Source organism: Salvelinus alpinus, chromosome 26, assembly GCF_045679555.1.
Source record: "Salvelinus alpinus chromosome 26, SLU_Salpinus.1, whole genome shotgun sequence".
NCBI classification, from domain to species: domain Eukaryota; kingdom Metazoa; phylum Chordata; class Actinopteri; order Salmoniformes; family Salmonidae; genus Salvelinus; species Salvelinus alpinus.
Genome location: NC_092111.1, coordinates 24,219,349 through 24,244,902, shown reverse-complemented (window position 1 = coordinate 24,244,902; position 25,554 = coordinate 24,219,349). Strand labels below are relative to the sequence as shown.

The 25,554-nt window shown below is 44.0% G+C and overlaps 1 long non-coding RNA gene across 1 annotated transcript; it reads left to right on the top strand.

Annotated features, from left to right (window-relative positions):
- The first annotated feature begins 835 nt into the window (after nt 1-835).
- LOC139554996 (uncharacterized) lies at nt 836-25,539 on the top strand. The gene is made up of 3 exons (XR_011670922.1): nt 836-1,379; nt 24,710-24,871; nt 25,349-25,539. It is a non-coding gene; the product is annotated as an uncharacterized lncRNA (long non-coding RNA).
- The last annotated feature ends 15 nt before the right edge of the window (nt 25,540-25,554 follow it).

Sequence of the window (25,554 nt, the reverse complement as noted above, 5' to 3'; positions counted from 1 at the left end):
GAGATCAATTGACACCCTTTACCATGGCACTTTGAGATGTATTTTAAACTGCAAAACCCATACGCACCACTGCACTTTGTATACCAGGGTTGGCTGGCCTTCTCTAGTCACTGGTATATACTTTTATTTACAAAGCCATTTTGGGTTTACTACCTTTTTATTTGGGCATTTTTATTGTTTAGAAATGTGGTGGGTACTCTCTTCGTTTGCTGGACTTTATCCTGCTAACTGTTCCAAATGTCCGAACTGAATTTGGTAAAAGGGCTTTTATGTACTCTGCGCCATCGTCTTGGAACGCCTTACAAAATGCTTTTAAACTGGAAGAACTTGTCCCGATTAGTATTTTTAAATCACTGATGAATGATCTTGAGACTGATTCCCTGACCTGTCAATGTTTTTAATTTGCTGTTTTTGATTTTGTTATACTCTTGTGAATTATATGTTTTTTTTTACTAGATTACTTGTAGTTTTTCATGTTGTTTGTCTGTAATTTTTGTAATGACTTGGTGCTGCCTATCTTGGCCAGGACGCCCTTGAAAAATATATTTTAAATCTCAATGAGCCCTTCCTGGTTAAATAAAATAAAAAATATACCACGACTATCAGCCAATCAGCATTCAGGGCTGGAACCACACAGTTTATAATGGCCAATATAACCCCTCGACTTAATGCTTAATTATAGAACTGACTCAAGTCAGTGTCCAACTCCTTCTCTCCATCTTTCTCTGACTCCTCTCGCCCACGTCTGCATTGCGTAACCCAGACAACAGTTTCTGATAACAAAAAAAAGAACTACACTTCCCAGACCTTTTATCCGTAGAACCGAGGACAGCTACGGGTCCCTGGATGGGACTGACAGACAGGCACATCTGGCGAGAAACGAGAGAGGCGAGATTGCACTGTGTGTGAGAGAGAGACAGAGAGAGAAAGGGGGATATCGCGGAGAGATAAAAACGGAAGAAAGATTTGGTTATTTCCTTCCTTTTCTCCTAGGAACGTCTGTCCCACCCCTGTCTGCCACGGGATCGTTACCGCGGGGTTTGAGGAGTGTTCGCGTTCTTGCGTGCAGAAGGGGATATACGCCCCCCCCCCCCGTCAATTTCCCCTTCTCTTCTTTATATTTTACCTTCCTCCGTTTCCAGGGTTCTGCTGTTGATGTAGACCAGCTTGTTTTTAGAGAAACGGTTTTATGTGGTGGAGCCCTGCACGCAGACACACAGATGCGCGCGAAGCACGGAGAGGAGACAGACAACGACGTTAACGGTAGGAATGAACGGAAAATGCTGTGCGCCAGCAGTGGCAGCTGTGATATTACCGAGAACTCAGTGATCCGCACGACGAGAGAAGAGAAGCCCCGCTGCAGCAACGAGCCTCTCTCGGTGAGTGCGCATGCAGTGTCTATCTGTGTACACAACTCATATTTGCATACCGGACAGTTCTAGCGGCGCTGCCAGATGCGCGCGGCACCGCTGCATTTTTTTTATTGAAGGAATTTGTATTAACCTCGTCGGTGCCGTTATAAAGGGAATTCGTGCACTGGGTCAGTCTGCCGCTATGGCTGAGGTGGGCTCCTCTCTCATTAGTGATGGTGACACACACACACGAGTTAAGGCTAAGGCTATTGTTAAGGAAGCATCTCCATGCAGGGCCGATTGTGTGTATATGCTGGTTCGTTGTGAAAGCGAAGATGTCTACCATACAAACACACATTCACACAGGACCGGATCCGTCACTGAGACTCTCTCAGGTAGGCTAGATTCACCGTCGGTCTCCACCTACATATAACATTCGGTACGTGCTGTGGCGCTGCTGTGGCGCGAGCTCAGGGCGCGCTCCGACAGATGTTTACTGTAATTAAAGCGCGAGAGACGTCATCCCGTTCCCCTGTAAAGCCGGGGCTATAATCCCCCGGTAACAAATTGAGCTGTCCTGACGCGTTCATCCCGTATAGGCACGAACCGCCCGGTGCGTTGAATGAGTGACGCCCACATCAGCCTCGAGACACAGAGCTCATGGTGGTGCATGATTATTACCCGATGGGGGGGGGCGCCTAGGGCCAGTGTCTGTGTTGTGACAGTGTCATTTTATTCATGGCCCTTTTTGACATGCACATCCTTTCCATGTGCACGTGTCTGTGGGATGCTGACAGATGCTGAGCAAGAGGTATTAAAGAGAGAGAAGTCTGTGTGTGTGTGTGTCATTGCACAACATATAACAGCATAGGCCTATTGTGTACCTGTGTGTGGTGGTGGTAGTCATAGAAACGGCCTTGTATCTCAGCTGATGTTATTTCTGTCCTTAACCCTATTAGCCAGGTCAGTAGTCAACACACACATTCTTACATATCTATATTGAACATTTTACTTTGAATGTTGGTCTTGGACTGCTTCATGTATTTGTTTGGCTGGAGTGCGTGTATGAGTGTATGATAGAGAGAGAGAGCGTGTGTGTGGTGCTGCAGATACACTCTGCTGATATGACAGCCACAGCTCAACCAATCATCTGTCTCCTTTCTCAGCCTATCAGCAGGCCCTGCCAGACTTCCTAGTTTCAGAAGTAGCTATGGGGATGGAACTGACAGCATGCACACTGACACATACAAACACACTTTCTAACTGAAGGTCATGACCCTCCCACTCAGAGTTCTGGTTCTGGTTCTAGTCCAGCTAGTTGTGGTTGTGGTTCTAGTCCAGCTAGTTTTGGTTCTGGTTCTAGTCCAGATAGGTGTAGTTCTAGTTCTGGGTCTACTCCAGCTAGTTGTGGTTCTAGTCCAGCTAGTTTTGGTTCTGGTTCTAGTCCAGCTAGTTGTAGTTGTGGTTTTGGTTCTAGTCTAGCTAGTTGTGGTTCTGGTTCTAGTCCAGCTAGTTGTAGTTGTGGTTTTGGTTCTAGTCCAGCTAGTTGTGGTTGTGGTTCTAGTCCAGCTAGTTGTGGTTGTGGTTCTAGTCCAGCTAGTTGTGGTTTTGGTTCTAGTCCAGCTAGTTGTGGTTGTGGTTCTAGTCCAGCTAGTTGTGGTTTTGGTTCTAGTCCAGCTAGTTGTGGTTGTGGTTCTAGTCCAGCTAGTTGTGGTTTTGGTTCTAGTCCAGCTAGTTGTGGTTGTGGTTCTAGTCCAGCTAGTTGTGGTTTTGGTTCTAGTCCAGCTAGTTGCGGTTGTGGTTCTAGTCCAGCTAGATGTGTTTCTGGTTCTAGTCTAGCTAGTTGTAGTTCTGTGGTTCTCTAGTCTAGCTAGTTGTGGTTCTGGTTCTAGTCTAGCTAGTTGTAGTTCTGTGGTTCTCTAGTCTAGCTAATTGTGGTTCTGGTTCTAGTCTAGCTAGTTGTAGTTCTGTGGTTCTCTAGTCTAGCTAATTGTGGTGCTGGTTCTAGTCTAGCTAGTTGTAGTTCTGTAGTTCTCTAGTCTAGCTAGTTGTAGTTCTGGTTCTAGTCTAGCTAGTTGTAGTTCTGTGGTTCTGTAGTCTAGCTAGTTGTAGTTCTGTAGTTCTCTAGTCTAGCTAGTTGTAGTTCTGGTTCTAGTCTAGCTAGTTGTAGTTCTGTGGTTCTCTAGTCTAGCTAATTGTGGTTCTGGTTCTAGTCTAGCTAGTTGTAGTTCTGTGGTTCTCTAGTCTAGCTAGTTGTAGTGTAGTTTGCATTATTTCCCCCTGAGGCAGGTTGAGTATACTTTGTTCTGGCTAAGCTCCAGACCATTGAGAAGTCCTAGGGCACATTTATGTTGCAGTATACTTTCATAACTCGCCAATCGGACTATTAATATCCTTCTCTTATATTTGTGGGGTTCTCAGGGGCTCTTTCTGCTTTATTTATTTATTTATTTACTGTCTGTCTGTCTGTCTGTCTGTCTGTCTGTCTGTCTGTCTGTCTGTCTGTCTGTCTGTTTAGTCTATATAATATCAACTCCCACACAATGCATTCACATAGCTCTCGCTTTCTCTCTACTAATTACATTTCTCGGGCCACTCCTGGCTCTCTCCCTCTCACCCCCCCCTCTCACACAGCTGGTTTGATGCTATATGACCCCTAACCTCTGATTGGAGATGGGGGGGGGGGGGGGGGCATTTGTGTGTGTGTCTGAGTGAGAGGGGGGGAGAGAGGGAAAGAGGGAGAGACAGAGAAGAGAGCCGGCAGAGAAAAAGAGGGATAGAAAGTGTGTGTCTACCTCACTAACAAGCTGGACAGAATCAGTTCAATTATTAAAGACGAGAAACACTTTCACCCATACCTTCACACACACACACCTTCACTCTCTCTCATACACACACCTTCACTCTCTCTCATACACACCTTCACACACACACCTTCACTCTCTCTCATACACACCTTCACACACACACCTTCACTCTCTCTCATACACACACCTTCACACACACACCTTCACTCTCTCTCATACACACCTTCACACAGACCTCTGCTCTCTCTATATCTTTCTCTCTCTTTTGACACACACACATGCACACACACAGAGTCTCATTTGTGTATTGATTACACACACTGGAACTCAGGAAAAAGATGACATTTATGTGTAGATGTGTGTTCACAAAAAGATGAAGCAGATGATCAGAAAGGTGACAGATTTTAAAATGTTTAAAATACATTCATTTGACATTCCTGTAACATTGTCGCATCATTAACACAACAGAGCTAAAGGTTCTGCTCTAGGAATCCTAATGATGATAGTTTTCCCTCTCTCTCCCTTCCCCCCTCTCTTCCCACTGTGTTTCTCTCTCTCTTCCAACCCAGTCCTCTCTATGTCCCTCTCTTTCCCTCTTCCTCCCCCCTTCTCAGCTGGAAGGTAGGGAGCTTTTTGTCCCTTGGGATTACACACTTCCTCAGAGAGAGAAAGAGAGAGACAGAGGAAAATGAGAGAGATAGAGGAGAAGGAAAGAGAGAGAAAGAAGAAGGAGAGTGAGGGCAAGAGAGGAGAAGGAGAGAGAGAGAAGGTGAGAGAGAGATAAGGAAGACGGGGTGGGGGAAGATGGATGAATGCACTGCACACTCAGGCTCCTGGAAAGAAAGAGGGGGGCAGACACGGAGGAGGATGGGTGGAGAGAGAGAAGAGACCACAGAGATGGATTGAGAAAGCGTCTGATAGACTGACAGAGAGAAGGGGTACTCTTATCCTTTCAACAATCATCTGAGGGAGAGAGTGTGTGAGTTTGGTTGGAGGGGTTATTTAAGTTTGAATATGTGGGATCAGGATTTGGATGGAGATACTGTACATTAGTGTGTGTTTGTGTGTGCGCATGTTTCTACGTGTCACATGAATATGTGTGTTTGTGTGTGTGTAGCTATGTGCGTTCTTAAGTGTGTGTGTTCTCTGGTGAGTGTGTGTGTGTGAGAGACAGTACCTACAGTTGGAATGTTCACGGCCATTGTTGTTCAAACAGCCAGCAGCCTTCTCCTTGGCAACCGGAGCTGCAGCAGTAACCCACGGCAACTGTGGAACAGAGGGAGGAGTCAGGAAGTCAGGCCGCAGTACAGAGCCCCCTCTCCAAAACACTGGCCTCAAGGTCTGACTGTGTGTGTGCAGTGTATGTGCATGTGTGTGTGCGTGTGCACTCCTGGCTGCTCCCAGCTGCCGCTATTCGTCACATGACCGACTGAGGGGCGGCCATCAACAGAGCCAGGAAACTGCCTGGAGGAGAGAGAAAGAGGAGGGAGGGAGGGAGAAGAGGTGGGGGGAAGAAGAGAGGGGGGCAGGCAAAGGGGAGAGCGGAGGATGGATGTGGAGGGAGGAGGGGGAGGGGAGAGAGGATAGGTGGGGGAGTGTGTGAGAGAGGTTGTAGCAGAGGGAGTGGTGGTGGGGGGAGCAGGGGAAAGGGCTCGTACGGTTCTTGTCTTAAAATAACTAGCTACAGCATGTAGGTTCCTGTAGAAACAACATTAGAAAGAGAGAGGGGATTAGAAGAGAGAGAGACATAGAGAGAGAAAAGCTGAGCCAGTGTAGTCTGGTGTTTGCTTCAGTTTGTCTGTGCATTAACCTCTTTTGTGTATGCAATGTGCTGTGTGTGTGTCTGTGAGTGTGTATGTGCATATGTGTATGTGTGTGTCTGTGAGTGTGTATGTGCATATGTGTATGTGTGTGTCTGTGAGTGTGTGTGTGCATATGTGTATGTATGTGTATGTGTGTGTCTGTGAGTGTGTGTGTGTGTGTGCATATGTGTATGTGTGTGTCTGTGAGTGTGTGTGTGTGCATATGTGTATGTGTGTGTCTGTGAGTGTCTGTGAGTGTGCATATGTGTATGTGTGTGTCTGTGTGCGTGTACAGTATGTGCTCTTGGCTGGAGGTAGTGTTGAACACAGACTGATGATGAAGATCATTAGGAATTTCCTGCGGCTGGGGATGAGAGAGAGAGAGAGAGAAACAAGGGGAGAGAGAGAGGGAGAGAGGAGGAGAGGGGAGACAGGAGGTAGTGGAGAGAGGGGAGGGCGGTAGGGAGAGAGGGAAGAAGAGAGAGAGGAAGACAGCAAAGGGAAGGAGGGGAGAAATATAGCAGAGGGAGAGAAGTGGAAGAGTGAGGGTAGGTAGAGAGAGAGAGCATTTAGTGAAGAAGAGGAGTGGACTGGGTATGTGTGGGGGTAGAGGGTAAGGGACGAGAGGGGGAGTAGAATACTTCTTCTACCTGTTCCTCAGTTATAGTCATAGTAAACTGTATTGGTGTACTATATTGTGAATGCAATTGTCCCATGAGGCTTCACATAATATATAAAGCAGACATTGTGTGATGGTTGTCTGAGGGTTCTCTAGGTTGTGTGGGAGTTGGGTTAAGGTTGTGTAGGTATTGAGGGTTTAATTAGAGGTTGTGAATGAAGGGTGACACATTATGTAAGCGAACCCCATGCCTGGTTTCTACTAGTTACCACAAAATGGTCTATATTGTACAAATTCATAAAAACAAAAATGTGCTTTTTGTTCTTAATTTAAGGTTAGGGTTAGGCATACATTTAGCAGTGAGGTTAATTTTAGGGTTGAGGTCAGGTTTAAAATCTGATTTTAATAAGATAAATTGTAGCTGCTGGTCATCTATGAATGTTTGAATATCTTGAAGAACGATCTGGCCTTAATGGCCATGTACTCTTATAATCTCCACCGGGCACAGCCAGAGGAGGACAGGCCACCCCTCAGAGCCTGGTTCCTCTGTGGGTTTCTTCCTAGGTTCCTGCCTTTCTAGGTAGTTTTCCCATGCCACCGTGCTTCTACATCTGCATTGCTTGCTGTTTGGGGTTTTATGCTGGGTTTCTGTATTAGCACTTTGTGACATCTGCCGATGTAAAAATTTGATTTGATTTAGCTGTGGTAACTAGTGACAACCCCCCCAAGCCCCCTAGATCTGTAGATCTATAAGGATTGGAGAAAAATTCTATGTAGCCTATCAGACGGCAAAGTGAATCGGTACCATATTACTTAGAGTTTACCATATTAGTTGGGTTTTGTGAGAGGGATTGGGGTTTTCTGGAGGATATGGGGTTGTTGTATGCAAAGGTCATATTGTGGTTGTGTTTGTGCTGTCTGGAGGTTGTGGTTAGTTGTGTATAGGTTGTGGGAGGGTTGTGTTTAGGTTATTTATGGATCGTTTAAAGGTTGCGTTTAGGTTGTTGAAAGGTTAGGGGGCGGTAGACAGGTGAGTTTCTGTGTACCTCCTGACCCACTTACCTCTCTTTCTCCCCTCTCCAATTTTCGGGACCCTCTCTCTATCCCTCTCTCCCCTTCTCCCTCTTTTCTGCTCGTTCCTTCCACCATCGCTTTCTTTATCTCAAACTCACTCACCCCGACTCTCTGTATCTCTTTCTCCACCCCCTCTCTCCTTCTCTGTCTAGTTCACTTGTTCTCTCTCTCTCTCTCTCTCTTCAGCTTGCTTGCCCATCTTTATATAAACCTCACTCTTTTTCTCTCTCTCTTAACTCCTTACACCACTCTCTCCCTGCCCCTTTACTTTCCCTATGTACCCCCCTCTCTCTGCCTCTCTATTTCTCTCAATTTCAATTCATCTCTCCCTCAGTTTTGGCTGCTGCCTGTCTCTTAGCAACAACTGCACACCCGTTAGAGCTGAGTGCTTTTCCACACACACACACACACACACACACACACACACACACACACACACACACACACACACACACACACACACACACACACACACACACACACACACACACACACACACACACACACACACACACACACACACACACAGTGTCTGGATCATTGAGTGTGTCTGAAGTGTTAGTGCAGTTCAATGTGACGTAGAAACAGATATTGATGTAGAGCAGGGATGGGCAACTTTGATGGGGGTGGGGGCCACATAAAATCGGAACTCATCATGAGGGGCCACAGTAGCTGCGTACCCACATCCATACCCACACATGCAGTCAGAGCTGGCCCTAGCCTTTTGCTGATTACAACAAGTTTAGATAGTTGGCTAGACTAACTTCCCGATCTAAAAAAGTTTGCTGACATGGGCTAATTGAGTGACTATCAGTGATACGGGGTGGGCCGTAGCAAGCTATCTGCTTTAGTTTTCGAGATGATCGATCTCTGTTGAGGGAGGAGCTGGTTTTTACATATTGTGTATGTTTGTTTATTCTGAACACATTTCTATTTGTTGGCAATGTTAATTAATTCTTGCACATTTTTTAAAGATACTTTTATGTTTGCTAACCTTGACAGGCAAACACAACCAAGTATTAAACTCTAAACCAATCAAAACTCGTGTACTATCCATGGTACTATCTCTGCTGATCACGTCGTCTGCCAATCACGTTATCGGAATCAATCCGTCTGACAAACTGCTATCAGGTAAAGTATTTAAAAAAAATTGTAATCAAACTATTTAGTCATAGAAACGTGATACCATCAGTGCAAACTGTAAAATGACTCCCAACTTAGAACACAGCAACCTTAGTAATGTAGCTAGCTTTCTAGTTAGTTAGCTAGTTACAACAAGTAGATTTGTTGCTAGCTAGCAGGAGCAGATAGCTTTATCAATAGCTAGCATGTCATTCCGAGACAAGGAGCATTTTAGTTAGTTCCAAGTAATCATTTAAGACTACAAAAATCTATAGGACAAGTAGTGTAAATCTATTACAGTCATCAAGGCAGGACCCAGTAATTTCATTCATACTGACAAATAACAAACGCCACTTTATGATGTTACCTTACATCAAACTCAGTGCCTCTTTGCTTGACATCATGGGAAAATCAAAAGAAATCAGCCAAGACCTCATAAAAGAATTGTAGTACTCCACAAGTCTGGTTCATCCTTGGGAGCAATTTCCAAATGCCTGAAGGTACCACGTTCATCTGCACCAACAATAGTACGCAAGTATAAACACCATGGGACCACGCAGTCATCATACCGCTCAGGAAGAAGACACGTTCTGTCTCCTAGAGATTAATGTACTTTGGTGCGAAAAGTGCAAATCAATCCCAGAACAACAGCAAAGGACCTTGTGAAAATGCTGGAGGAAACAGGTACAAAAGTATCTATATCCACAGTAAGACGAGTCCTATATCGACATAACCTGAAAGGCCTCTCAGCACGGAAGAAGCCACTGCTCCAAAACCGCCATAAAAAAGCCAGACTACGGTTTGCAACTGCACATGGGGACAAAGATTGTACTTTTTTGAGAAATGTCCTCTGGTCTGAATAGAAAAATAGAATTGTTTGGCCATAATGACCATTGTTATGTTTGGAGGAAAAAGGGGCAGACTTGCAAGACGAAGAATACCATCCCAACCTTAATAGCACAGGGGTGGCAGCATCATGTTGTGGGGGTGCTTTGCTGCAGGAGGGACTGGTGCACTTCACAAAATAGATGGCATCATGAGGGAGGAAAATGATGTGGATATATTGAAGCAACATCTCAAGACATCAGTCAGGAAGTTAAAGTTTGGTCGCAAATGGGTCTTCCAAATGGACAATGACCCCAAGCATACTTCCAAAGTTGTGGAAAAATGGCTTAAGGACAACAAAGTCAAGGTATTGGAGTGGCCATCACAAAGCCCTGACCTCAATCCTATAGACAATTTGTGGGCAGAACTGAAAAAGCGTGTGCGAGCAAGGAGGCCTACAAACCTGACTCAGTTACACCAGCTCTGTCAGGAGGAATGGGCCAAAATTCACCCAACTTATTGTGAGAAGCTTGTGGAAGGCTACTCGAAACGTTTGATCCAAGTTAAACAATTTAAAGGCAATGCTATCAAATACTAATTGAGTGTATGTAAACTTCTGACCCACTGGGAATGTGTTAAAAGATATAAAAGCTGAACCAAATCATTCTCTCTACTATTATTCTGACATTTCACATTCTTAAAATAAATTGGTGATCCTAACTGACCTAAGACAGGGAATTTTTACTAGGATTGAATGTCAGGAATTGTGAAAAACTGAGTTTAAATGTATTTGGCTAAGGTGTATGTAAACTTCCGACTTCAACTGTATGCGGTAGTGGAGTATGAGCCTGAGGGCACACAGTGTGTTGTGAATTCTGTAATGAATGTATTGTAATGTTTTAAAATTGTATAACTGCCTTAATTTTGCCGCATCCCAGGAAGAGTAGCGGCTGCCTTGGCAGCAGCTAATGGGGATCCATCATAAATACAAAATCTGTTCCTCTTCATCAGACAGCAGTTTGTTGTTTTCACCAGAGGCTCCGCTGTGTTTACATCCTGGATAGAATCAGGCCATTGGCTGCCTTCATCACGAAGGGTATGTACGGGAGTTCTGATTGGTTCCAAATTTAGCAGTTCGGCAAATTTGCCTAAGCAGACAGAATGTTGATATACTTTTTATGAGAAAATGTGCAAGAATTGATGGTGCCAACAAATGTTATAGTCATCATAAGAATGTTTTACTGTCATATACAAAAAATCTGCTCCTCCCTCGCCGGGGATCGATCAACTTCACGTTTTTGGGCTTTGGCCCGCCACCTGCAGTATGACTACCACCTGCAGTATGACTACCACCTGCAGTATGACTACCACCTGCAGTATGACTACCACCTGCAGTATGACTACCACCTGCAGTATGACTACCACCTGCAGTATGACTACCACCTGCAGTATGACTACCACCTGCAGTATGACTGACATCAGAGAAAAACTGCTGGTGCGCAACCAAATTTAGAAATTGCACCTTGTGTATTTTACTATTGTGATTCTCAAAATTCAAAAGGCACTCGCACATCTGAGCAATCGTATTTGCAGGTGCATGGCAACAATTGAACAAGATGAAGGAAAAAGGAAACCGCACACTGCTCTTGATAGTATCACCGATATTTAATAAGCTTACGTATCGGCCTCACGGCCTTCGTCAGAGCTTTTGTGATTTTTTGAAATTTGCACCCTTATGTAGACCTGGCCCCACCCACATCCGTTCTACACATCGAAGGGGGTTGGAGGCAAAGGAAAAACAAATAAGTGCTACCAAATATAACAATATGCATTTCATAAATATTACAAAAGTGTATAAATAAGGCGTATTGAACACGTCTGTAAAACCTCAATGAGGACATAGCAAGTTTTCATTAGTCATTGGGTACATCGTACGAACAACGTCAGAGTAATCTACAATAGGCACATATTTCATGTTCAAATTCACAACATAACATACAGAGGCATTTCATCATTAAGTCCTTTAGGAAATAATGTCTGGAGGGTGAAAATCCCAAAACATTCTCTTTTACTCAGAGTATTATTAATATCCCCTCCCCTGTCTGATATCTTAACTTTCTCTATGCCACAAAATCTAAAGGTGGAAATGTCATGCTTCAGGTCATTGAAATGTACAGCGACTGGATAATCCCTGTCGTTTCTCCTGATTGAACTTTTTTATGTTCACTAATTCTCTGTTTGAGAGAGCGGGTGGTTTTACCGACATAACAGAGCCCACATGGACATGTTGTGAATTTGAACATGAAATATGTGCCTATTGTAGATTACTCTGACGTTGTTCGTTACGATGTACCCAATGACTAATGAACATTTGCTATGTCCTCATTGAGGTTTTACAGACGTGTTCAATACGCCTTATTTATACACTTTTGTAATATTTATGAAATGCATATTGTTATATTTGGGAGCACTTATTTGTTTTTCCTTTGCCTCCAACCCCCTTCGATGTGTAGAACGGATGTGTCTGAAATGATAGATGGGTTAGAGATCTGATGCTCTGCCTCTGTCAGACTGACACTCGTCAACAAGGTGTTTCCAAACCCTGTCATGGGACCCCCAGACGTGGCACATATTTGTTCGATTCCAGAACTAGCACACCTGACTCATTGGATCAAGGGCTTCAAACAACGTTCAATCAACATTCACACTACTTGAACTCATCTGAGCTGATGTTTAGATGCCATGGCGAGCGGCTTCAGCTGATTGGTAGTGAATGACATGTGGGGGAGTTTGATAGGACAACAAGTATAGGAAGGAGTTTTTGATTGGCCGGCCAAGTCTGGGTGTTTCGATAAACCCCATGGAGCACAGAGGCTGTGTGTAGATTACTGTGTGTGTGTGTGTGTGTGTGTGTGTGTGTGTGTGTGTGTGTGTGTGTGTGTGTGTGTGTGTGTGTGTGTGTGTGTGTGTGTGTGTGTGTGTGTGTGTGTGTGTGTGTGTGTGTGTGTGTGTAATTAAAACTTGTGTCCCGAGGTTAGGCTCCTTCCTGTCTCTGGCCGGATAGAACCTTCATTAATGAATACTGTTAATTAGAGAGTGAGAGAGAGGGGAAGAGAGACCGAGAGAGATGAAGGGAGGGCCAGTGAGAGAGAGGAAGGAAGGAAGGAAGGAGAGGGAGAGACAGTGTTAAAGGACAGGGAGACGGGTCAAGATGACACAGAAGTAGTACCATAGCCAGAAATGTGTTGGTGGGCACGCAGAAATTTGTGTGGGCCAAAAAATGAATGCCAAAAATTCATTTTTTGGGGTGAAACAGCTAATTTCCTACAATTCTACACATTTTACCATAAAGCTCATTAAAACTGAAATATATGTGTGTTTATTGTGATAAAGGCACTGGATTATGAGTTGTCTTGTTTGCTAAATGAACAAATGAAGTAGGCAGTGTCATGGTGCATATAGCCATAGAAGCACAGTGACATATGCAGACATATTAATGGATTATTGGGGGTGTGGCTTTCAGTTAGTTATTTTTTGCCACCCATCCCATGAGAGTGACTGTCATTCCAGTGCACTGCTTGCTATGAATTATATCTGATAGTATTTGCATGTTTAGGTAAAAAGACAAATCATGTCCCGTTTGGAACACTGACAAGTAAAGAGTATGAAAAAAACAATCTGATTGGGTGGGCCTGGCTCCCCAGTGGGTGCACATAGGGCATTGAAAGTTGTAAAAGATCTATGGGTGTTATTGTGTCTTTGTGAGAGTGTGTGTGTGTGTGCGTCCCAGTTTTGCCAGGAATGTAGATGTTGTTCCTTGTATGCAACCCCAAACTTCTCTTTCCCTTTCTCTCTTTCTTCTCCCCTTCATAACCTCTGTGTTGCTCTCTCTTTCTCTCTCTCTACTCCCTCTACCCCCACCCCCTCTGTCAAGTTGCTCTCTCTCCCTCTGTACTATAATCAGAGCCATATGTTGGAAAGGAAGGCTGGCTGACGATCAATGTTAGGGAAGCTACTCTAAAATCATAGTTTACCAAACTACCAATTACTTCACACTAGAAGAAGTTAAACTACACTAAAGCAACCCTTAAGAATTGTAATTTGTTTAAGTAGTTCACTACATCCAAGCTACTTGGGAAAAAATATATCTAAATCTGAAATGTCATAGACTACAAATTCCAAGAACAGATCACTCTGGGGTCAGGTGTTAACATAATGTGCAATTTATCTTAGCAGCCCGTTAGCACATAACGTTCTGAGAACCATATGTTTCTTAGTGGGAATGTCAGTACTACAGCATAACGTTTCCTTATGGTTCTATATAAAGTCATGTTCTCAAATTGTTCAGAGAACGTTAAGAAACTACGTTCTTCTGTGGGAATGTCAAACTTTCAGAAACAACATTCTGTGGGAATTTCAGTACTTCAACATAATGTTTTCTGCAGGTTACCTTAGTCATGTTCTCAGAACATTAAGAAAACTTTCCATAAAAACCACAAGAAAAACATTAGTACATTCAAAGAATGTCCTAAGAATGTTATTTAAAAACACATACATTCTGTTCTCAGCAGCTACAAAACGCTTTTCTTCTTCTTCGGTGGGGTTTAACGGTGGTTGGCATGTAATATTAATGGTGCACTATTGCCACCAACTGGACTGGAGTTGGTGGCGGTAATGTACCATTAATATTGGATGCCAAACCACCGTTTAACCCCACCAAAGAAGAAGAAAAGCGTTTTGTAGCTGCTGAGAACAGAATGTATGTGTTTTTAAATAACATTCTTAGGACATTCTTTGAATACAAAAAGGGGAAAAGGGAAAGAATTATCCTGCCAACTTAACCTTACACTCATTAAAACCCACCATCCCATTCCACAATTTTGACCCCATCTAATCCTACACCAGGCTGACTGCCTGGGAGGACGGTACACTACCACTACCCCGTAACTCTTCTGCAATAAAATCTCGTAATCCCAAGTACTTCTCTGCACCTGCCACCACAACACTATATTCGGTGACTTCGATTCCTGCAGTACAGTTGATAACCATGACAATGAATGCTACAAAGCCAACATTACTGAAGCACATTTCATTTGTAGACCTATCACTCTGCACTGACAAAAGTCTCCTACTCACCAGGAGCCTCTTAGGATCCCTCACACTTGACCCATCTTCTTCTACTTTCTTCACTGCCTCAGCATACGACACCTGTACAACTCTGACCCTGGCAACCTCAACCTGCCTCTCGCACCGGACACTTCTGATCCCCAGTAACATGGGCATCCCTACAATTAACACATACCGCTTCTTTCACCGATACTACACATTCCTTTGTCCCATTCCCTCCTGCACACTTCTCAAATCTAGGAATTTCCCTCCTACACACTGCTGCGGCATGACCGTGAGCTTGGTACCTGAAAACACATAATGGGTTTGGCATAAAAGCTCGTACAGGATAACTGATATTTCGTAACATTACTTTGTCGGGTAACGACTCAACATCAAAACTCAAAAGGACAGAGAGTGATTCTACTGTTTCACAACGCTTGCCACCGGGTTTGTGTCGCACCAAATGGCGGGCGTCACAGACACCTGGAATCTTCAACTTCAGTTGATCCACCTGCACCATTACCACTACCCCAGTAATCACCCCAAGTAACAGGTCTTGTCCTGTTCCACGTGATGCGGAGCGCCTGCTCCCCCTTTGCGGAAGAAACACCAACAAAAAAAAACACCACAAATCCACTTCAGGTTATCTTCACCGATTCAATAGTACCCAACTCCTTTTTCCACCCAACCTGACACTACTTATGGGTCAGCCAAAAGGCAGGGGTCCACTTTCTCCAAAGATTTCATTCCTACTGGACCAGATTCATCTTTATCATGACCATCGAGATCTTCACCACACTTGCCACTTCAGATAATTCATCCTCATTCTCTTCCATTACAGAGAAAGGGGATACCTAGTCAGTTGCACAACTGATTGCATTCAACCGAAATATGTCTTCCGCATTTAACCCAACCCCTCTGAATCAGCTCGGTCTGGAGTATAGCTCATTCTGGTTGTACTTGACACCAATCTTCCTCAACACACTGTCTCCCTCGTTGCTAGCTTCATCAGATTCAAACTTATCATCTGCTTTCTTCACTCTTCTTATGGTCTTCTTCTTTTTCTGTGGGGTAACTCTCCTCATCGACCTCAAGCCTGGAAATATACAGTGCATTCAGAAAATCTTCAGACCCCTTGACTTTTTTACATTTTGTTACATTACTGCCTTATTCTAAAATGGATAAAATAATGTTCCCCCTTCATTTTTTACCTTTATTTAACTATGCAAGTCAGTTAAGAACAAATTCTTATTTCAATGACGGCCTAGGAACAGTGGGTTAACTGCCTTGTTGAGGGGCAGAACGACAGAGTTTTACCTTGTCAGCTCAGGGATTTGATCTTGCAACCTTTCGGTTACTGGCCCAACGCTCTAACCACTAGGCTACCTGCCGCCCCTCATCAATCTTATTACAAATAAAAAACAGAAATACCTTTCACATAAGTATTCAGACCCTTTGCTATGAGACTCGAAATTGAGCTCAGGTGCATCCTGTTTCCATTGATCATCCTTGAGATGTTTCTACAACTTGATTGGAGTCCACCTGTGGTAAATTCAATTGATTGGACATGATTTGGAAAGGCACAAACCGGTCTATATAAGGTCCCACAGATGACAGTGCATGTAAAAATAAAACAAGCCATGAGGTCGAAGGAATTGTCTGTAGAGACAGGATTGTGTCGAGGCACAGATCTGGGGAAGGATACCAAAACATTTATGCAGCAATGTCCCCAAGAACACAGTTGCCTCCATCATTCTTAAATGGAAGACTCTTCCTAGAGCTGTCCGCCTGGCCAAACTGAGCAATCGGGGGAGAAGGGCCTTTGTCAGGGAGGTAACCAAGAATCCGATGGTCACTCTGACAGAGTCTCAGAGTTCCTCTGTGGAGATGGGAGAACCTTCCAAAAGGACAACCATCTCTGCAGAACTCCACCAATCAGGCCTTTATGGTAGAGTGACCAGACAGAAGCCACTCCTCAGTAAAAGGCACATGACAGCCCACTTGGAGTTTGCCAAAAGGTACCTAAAGGACTCTCAGACCATGAGAAACAAGATTCTCTGGTCTGATGAAACCAAGACTGAACTCTTTGCCTGAATGCCAAGCGTCACATCTGGAGGAAACCTGGCACCATCCATATATGGGGTGGCAGGTAGCCTATGTGGTTAGAGTGTTAGGCCAGTAACCGAAAGGTTGCTAGATCAAATCCCTGAGCTGACTAGGTGAAAATCTGACATTCTGCCCCTGAACAAGGCAGTTAACCCACTGTTCCAAGGCTGTCGTTGTAAATAAGGATTTGTTCTTAACTGACTTGCCTAGTTAAATAAAAGTAAAATAAAAAGATCCCTACAGTGAAGCATGGTGGTGGCAGCATCATGCTGTGGGGATGTTTTTCAGCGGCAGGGACTGGGAGACTAGTCAGGATCAAGGGAAAGATGAACGGCGCAAATTACAGAGAGATCCTTGATGAAAACATGCTTCTGAGCGCTCGGGACCTTAGACTGGGGGCGAAGGCTCACCTTCCAACAGGACAACGACCCTAAGCACAGAGCCAAGACAATGCAGGAGTGGCTTCGGGACAAGTTGCTGAATGTCCTTGAGTGGTCCAGCCAGAGCGCAGACTTGAACACGATCTAACATCTCTGAAAATTGCTGTAAAGCGATGCTCCCCATCCAACCTGACAGAGCTTGAGAGTATCTGCAGAGAAGAATGGGAGAAACTCCCCAAATACAGATGTATATGTATCATACCCAAGAAGACCTGAGGCTGTAATCACTGCCAAAGGTGCTTCAACAATGTCCTGAGTAAAGGGAGATTTTTTGAATTTCACCCCCAAAAATCTGTTTTTGTTAATTATGGGGTACTGTGTGTAAATTGATGAGGAAAAAAACATTTTAGAATAAGGCTGTTACGTAGCAAAATGTGGAAAAGGTGAAAAAGGGTTCCGAATGCCCTGTATATACTGAACAGAAATATAAAAGCAACATGCAACAATTTAAAATTATGTTACTGAGTTACAGTTCATATAAGGAAATCAGTCAATTGAAATAAATTCATTAGGCCCTAATCTATGGATTTTACATGACTGAGCAGGGGCGCAGCCATGGGTGGGCCTGGGAGGGCATAGGCCCACCCACTGGGGAGCCAGTCCCTGATAATTAGAATGAGTTTTTCCCCACAAAAGGGGTTTATTACAGACAGAAAATCTTCTCAGTTTCACCAGCTGTCTGGGTGGCTGGTCTCAGATGATCCCGCAGGTGAAGAAGCCGGATGTGGAGGTCCTGGGCTGGTGTGGTTACACGTGGTCTGTGGTTGTGAGGCCGTTTGGACGTACTGCCAAATTCTCTAAAACGTCGTTGGAGGCGGCTTATTGTAGAGAAATTAACATTAAATTCTCTGACAACAGCTCTAGTGGAATTTCTTGCAGTCAGCATGCCAATTGTGCACTCCATCAACATTTTTGACATCTGTGGCATTGTGTTGTGTGACAAAACTGCACATTTTAGAGTGGCCTTTTATTGTCCCCAGCACCTGTGTAATGATCATGCTGTTTAATCAGCTTCTTGGTATGCCACACCTGTCAGGTGGATGGATTATCTTGGCGAATGAGAAATGCTCACTAACAGGGATGTTTACAAATTCGTGCACAAAATATGAGAGAAATAAGCCTTTTGTCTGTATGAAAAAAATCTGGGATCTTTTATTTCAGCTCATAAAACATGGGACTAACACTTTACATGTTGCGTTTATATTTTTGTTCAGTATACATTAGGATCCATTTCACTTTTACTGTCGGACTCCATGTTCCCATGTTCTTCCCCAGTTTCATCCCTCCCTCCATGATCAATATTTACAGGTCCCTGAGATGAATGTTCACGCTGAGCCGTAGACGGCTAACCCTAACTTAAATTATAGCTTAAATTATAGCAGTCCATCCAGTATTCCCCTCACTCTTCCTCCCTCCGTTGCTGGCGTCATCGTCTTCAAACTCGTAACCCACGTCCTTCCATCTCTTCATTGACCCAAAGCCTGATAAGTCAGACACCTTATTTATTTATTTATTTTACCCCTTTTTCTACCCAATTGGTAGTTACAGTCTTGTCCCATCGCTAGAACTCCCGTACAGACTCGGGAGAGTCGAAGGTCGAGAGCCGTGCGTCCTCCGAAACACAACCCAGCCAAGCCACACTGCTTCTTGACACAATGCCCGCTTAACTCGGAAGCCAGATGCACCAATGCGTCAGAGGAACCACTATGCACCTGGCGACCATATCAGCGTGCATTGCACCCGGCCCGCCACAGGAGTCGCTAATGCACGATAGGACAAGAACATCCTTGCCGACAAGAACATCCTTGCCATCCTTGCCTAACCCAGACGACACTGGGCCAATTGTGCACCGCCCCATGGGTCTCCTGGTAGCGGCCGGCTGTGTCAGAGCCTGGACTCAAACCAGGATCTCTAGTGGCACAGCTAGCACTGCGATGCAGTGCCTTAGACCACTGCTCCATTCGGGAGGCCCAAGTCCGACACCTTGTTCCCTCGACTTCCCATCGCCATCTTCGAGAGCATGCTCTCCGTAGCTCTACAACAAAACTCTCTCTATCTTCGATCTTGTTAAGTGTGTTCAGGTGTGTTGGCCACGTCCACTAATTGGCCACACCTGATCTTAATGAGTGCTGGTTTCCTTTGAAATGGAGTCTGTTTGAATAGACTAAAAGGACAGCTTTGTATGAGTTAAGAAAACATGGCATGCTAACTCCATCCTAGTGGCGCAGTAGACTGATTCCATGGATAGAGAACAGAAGATCATATGTTCGAATTTCACTGATACGGAAGTCTAGCGAGGAAACAAGAATTTAAATAAAATTTGAAAAAATCTTTATGTCGAGATCACAACTTATTCATCTCATGATCACGACATAACAGAAGTTGTTTTGTCGAGATCACGAGATAATCAAAAGTACCACCTATCATCCATCAATTTTTTCAGATGCATGATAACCATTTCATCGAGGAGCCCTGCGGGTGCTTTGATTGCAATGCAGGGCATTTAAGCCCTGAATGATGCCTGACAGGCAATTGTGTTTCCCAGGCTGCGTATGGCCCAGAAGACTATAGCCAATCGCATACAAGGAACAACACAGCTAACTTCACTAGTCTTGTGAGCTAGCTACTTAGCAGGGTGGTCTTGTTAGCTAGTTATCTATGCTGGTTGTTAGCTTGCATAACTGATATGTGTATAATTGTAAAGGGATTGTAAAGGGACACTTCCTGTTTTGTGGATAATATTTATATTTACAGTGGGTGAGCTCCTGACTTATCAGCCTTTGCGGCTGCTATTGAATCTGATCAGCCTGCCAGGAATAGAGTGCACCCAGTCTTGATCTTATGTGACTCGTTTCAGGAAACTAGGCGTATGTCGCAGGTCACTATTTCACAAGAGGGCCATTTGAACATGAACTTTTATTTTTTTTAAATCGAAAGTTGTACAATTGTTTTGGCAGAAATTCCTTCAAGAATATGCAAACTTTCATGTGCCTTAATACTTGTATGCCATCTGTAAATATGAATACAATTGTTAAATTACGAGCCTAGTTGGTTAAGCCACAGAAAAAGCAAGCAACCTTCCCACTAGACCTGATTGGCTGAGATAAAGAGTGGGCTGGACATGTCGAGAGATGAGTTCAGATTGGTCTGCCATATAGCACGTTTCAATCTATTTGGTCAGTATGTGTAGGTAATCCTGTCTAACGCTGCTTTTTTTAATGTATTGCGTAGTAGAACTGAATAAGTGTTGCCCTACACTTTCTGAAGGACCTAGTTTTGAAATCAGTGGAATTAGAGTATGATAGGTAAGGAGATGGAGAAAACACCTGCCTCTGGATTACATCTTCAAACTAAGGGCAACCATGGCATCCATGACAGGGAGAAGCATCCACCAATGATGTATACAGGTAAGATAGTCTAGCTAGCTACATTTTCAGATATTAAACGTTTCTAATTTTGACAGAAAGTCGTTTTCATTTCAAGTTAAAGTGTACTGTTAGCTAGCCAGCTAACGTTGGCTGGCTGGCTCGCTAGCTAACGTTAAGTGTATGATCTTATTACTTGTATCTCAGAGCCAATTGCTTTGCTAGTTATAGCTTAATGTTAGCTAGCTAACATTGAACCTGGTTGGTTAGCTACCTGCAGATTCATGCAGGGTTATAACATAATGAGTTGGGATTATGGTTCATTGTTTAGCTAGTTAGCTACATGCAAGTAACCATTTCAATAGAATGTCACTGCGAAAACTGTTAATAGACGTTGCTGGTAAATTCGCTCTGGCTATCTACTCCGAATTCAGGGCTTGAAAACTATTACGGATTACAAAGGGAAACCCAGACACGAGCTGCCCAGTGACGCAAGCCTACCAGATGAGCTAATTGCCTTTTATGCTCGCTTCAAGGCAGGCAACACTGAAGCATGCACGAGAGCACCAGCTGTTCTGGATGACTGTGTGATAACGCTCTCGGTAGCCGATGTGAACAAAACCTTTAAACAGGTCAACATTCACAAAGCTGCTGGGCCAGACGGATTACCAGGACGTGTACTCAAAGCATGCGCGGACCAACTGTCAAGTGACTTCACTGAAATTTTCAACCTCTCCCTGACCGAGTCTGTAATACCTACATGTTTCAAGCAGACCACCATAGTCCCTGTGCCCAAAGAAGTGAAGGTAACCTGCCTAAATTATTACCGCCCCGTGGCACTCACGCATGAAGTGCTTTGAAAGGCTGGTCATGGCTCATATCAACAGCATCCTCCCAGACACCGTAGACCAACTCCAATTTGCATACCGCCCCAACAGATCCACAGATGACGCAATCTCAATCGCACTCCACACTGCCCTTTCTCACCTGGACAAAAGAAACACCTATGTGAGAATGCTGTTCATTGACTACAGCTCAGCGTTCAACACCATAGTGCCCTCAAAGCTCATCACTAAGCTAAGGACTCTGGAACTAAACACCTCCCTCTGCAACTGGATCCTGGACTTCCTGACGGGCCGCCCCCAGGTGGTAAGAGTAGGAACAATAGCGTCTGCCACGCTGATCCTTAACACTGGGGCCCCTCAGGGGTGTGTACTTAGTCCCCTCCTGTATTCCCTGTTCACCCACGACTGCGTGGCCAAACACGACTCCAACACCATCATTAAGTTTGCTGACGACACAACAGTGGTAGGCCTGATCTCCGACAACGATGAGATGGCCTATAGGGAGGAGCTCAGAGAACTGGCAGTGTGGTGCCAGGACAACAACCTCTCCCTCAATGTGAGCAAGACAAGGAGCTGATCGTGGACTACAGGAAAAGGCGGGCCAAACAGGCCCCCATTAACATCAACGGGGCTGTAGTGGAGTGAGTCGAGAGTTTCAAGTTCCTTGGTGTCCACATCACCAACGAACTATCATGGTCCAAACATGCCAAGACAGTCGTGAAGAGGGCATGACAAAATCTTTTCCCCAGGAGACTGAAAATATTTGGCATGGGTCCCCAGATCCTCAAAGGGTTCTACAGCTGCACCATCGAGAGCATCCTGACCGGTTGCATAACGGTCTGGTATGGCAACTGCTCGGCATCTGACCGTAAGGCGACCGGCCCAGTACATCACTGGGGCCAAGCTTCCTGCCATCCAGGACCTCTACACCAGGCAGTGTCAGAGGAAGGCCCTAAAAATTCTAAGACTCCTCAACAGCTTCTTCCCCCAAACCATAAGACTACTGAACAATTAATAAAAAGGCCACCGGACAATTTACATTGACCCCCCCTAAATTTTTCTACACTGTTGCTACTCTCTGTTTATTATCTATGCATAGTCACTTCACTCCCACCTACATGTACAAACTAACCTGTACGCCTGCACACTGACTCGGTACCAGGGCCCTCTGTATATAGCCTCGTTATTGTTATTCTTATTGTGATACTTTTTATTATTACTTTTTATTTTAGTCTACTTGGTCAATATTTTCTTAACTCTTCTTGAACTGCACTGTTGGTTAAGGGCTTGTAAGTAAGAATTTCACAGTAAAGTCTACACTTGTTGTTTTCGGCGCATGTGACAAATAAAGTTTGATTTGATTTGACGAGTTTATCAATTTTCAAAGCAGAATTACTTCCCCATTGTTCCTCAAATGCAGTGTATGATATACCATTTTGTAGCTCTGTGTCTCTGCTTTTATCCAATGTAAAAAACACAATTTCAAATTTTGCTACATAAGACCGAATCAAGGCGGTCGGTCACATATACATAATGCCCTGACTGCTAATCTGCCTACAAGGAGCTTCACCCATGAAACAGCCAAAAGGGCAGAATCCTGATTTATCAGCCTCTGAGGCTGCTACTGTATCTGATCAAGCACTGAGGCTGAAATTGAATCTGATCAGCCTGTCAGGAATGGAGCTCACCCACTTTGTACTTTTAAATATTATCCATAAAACATGAAGTGTCCCTTACAATTATACACATACTGTATCAGTTAAGCAAGCTAGATAACAAGATAGATTACAAGCTCGCTAGCTAACAAAACTACCTAGCTAGCTTACCCAACCACAAGACTAGTCAAGTTAGTTGTGTTGTTGTTTGAATGCGATTGGCTGTGGTCTTGGTGGTGGCACACAGCCTGGACAGGGCTGCCTGTCAGCCATCGTTCATGGCTTAAATGCCCCACAAGGGTTTAGATGCCCCAAGAGCTCTTAGCTCAAGGTGAGGGACATTTAGCTTGCTAACATTCTAATTTATAAACTGATAATGAGCTCCAAACACAAATGAAAGTATGAAATGTACTATCTCTTAGTGTAGCAATCAATAAAAACTTATGCGCTGCCGTCTTAGCCATACTGTCAATCTTTCATCAATACGTCCACTCCTATTTATAGTTTATCTTGTGATCTGGACAAAACAACTTTTGTTATGTCGTGATAATGAGATAAATAAGTTGTGATCTCAACATAACATGGGACTAATTGTTTCATTCATATGTCCTCTCTGGACTTCCGTACTCTGACACCGTGCCACAATAAAACAATGTATGTGTTGGCATGATTAAGCAAATTCATTTCATGTGTCCTATCTATGCTTCGAGGTCAAAACAGTTAACCTAAGCTAGCAGTGTTATTAAAAGTCTTATTGAAACATGTTTTTTAAACGTTCGGTTTGAAACGTTTAACGTTTAACGCTAGGTTTGAAATAAAAAATATTAAATAAATTGCCTTTTTCACTCATATTTTCTTATCTTTTTGCAAAACAAGTAGTGTGTACAGTAGTTCCAGCTGTTAGCTGCACCACTACATGGCAAAAAGTACTTTTGAAAACACTACTAAGATTTTTATTTAGTTCAACCACCACCAAGTTACGAATTCTTTAAATTTTAATTACTAGTTGAACTACATGTAGTTCACTACTCCCCAACACTGCTGACAATGGAAATGATTGTGTGTGTTTGTGGTTTTTAAGATACCATTCCATTCTCATTTGGCTTTTCATTTTTTTTCACAAGGTCTTACTGTGTTTCTTTTGTATACATCCCTCCATCTCTCTATCCCTCCATCTCTCTATCCCTCCATCTCTCTATCTCTCCATCCCTCCATCTCTCTATCCCTCCATCTCTCTATCCCTCCATCTCCCTATCCCTCCATCTCTCTATCCCTCAATCTCTCTATCCCTCCATCTCTCTATCCCTCCATCTCTCTATCCATCTCTCCCTCTCCACCAAACAGAATCGGACTCTATTCATCATTTCTCTGCCTCCCTCTGCTGGTTATTCACACACTTCTCTTTCCCTGTTTGGGATTGTAAAGTCACAATGTGTGTGTGTGTGTATGTGTGTGTAACCTTCTAGTCAAACATCACGGCTGTCCTGTTAATGGCTGTCCATCTCCCTCTTCCTCCTTTTCTCTCACTCTCTGGCTCTCTCGCCCCCCCCCCACCCCCTTTGTGCTTTCTCTTTCTCTCTCTCTTTAGAAGTGATGGGCAGTCAAGAGCAGCAGCTGAGAAAGAGAGTAGAGTTTATAGTGTGTGTTAGAGATGAGTGTGTAGTATGTGTGCATGAACTGTACTGACATACTGACGACCCAAAGAACTGCAGCAGACAGACAGCCGGCCTGGATAGACTCTACCAGAATGGTAAATGACAGCACTGGGATGTTATGCTGTGTCAATGTTCTATCAAAGTTACTTCTTGGTAACAGTAGAGGAACACTTCACCCAAAAATGAAACTATCATACATCAAAGTTACTGATCTGTTACATGAAAGTATTTGTCGTCCAAACTATAGGCTCTATTCAATCTGGATCGCTGAAGTGCTACAGATAGCTCGATAAAAATGTAAAAGGTCATTTTCGATTGAGCAGACATATGCCACCTGTAGTGTGAATGCAGTCTCCGCTAACGTGGGAACATTGCCTCTAAATTTCAGTCTCGCTGTAAAGCTAAACTTCTGAGATACGGATAGATTGGAGCCCTAAATCTGTTTACAAAACGATCCCAATCCTATATGAATAAGAATGATTGACACCTAATCTCCCTTTAACATTATGTTAATTCTCTGTTAGAATCTACTGTTCGGAGTGTGTTGATCTTATGTATCTCTCTCTTCTCAGGTCCCCAACCCTTCAGGATATAGTCCTGTGACTTCAGAGGAACACACATAAACACAGACAAACAGAGAGAGGGAGAGAGCTCCCTAACCTCTCCGAAGAGGATCACTGGGGCCCAACACTGACACTCTCACTTTGACATCATCATCGCTGTCGCCCTGGGTGGATGAGCCGCCTGTCTGGACGCCTGCGGTCGGGGGGAGGGGGAG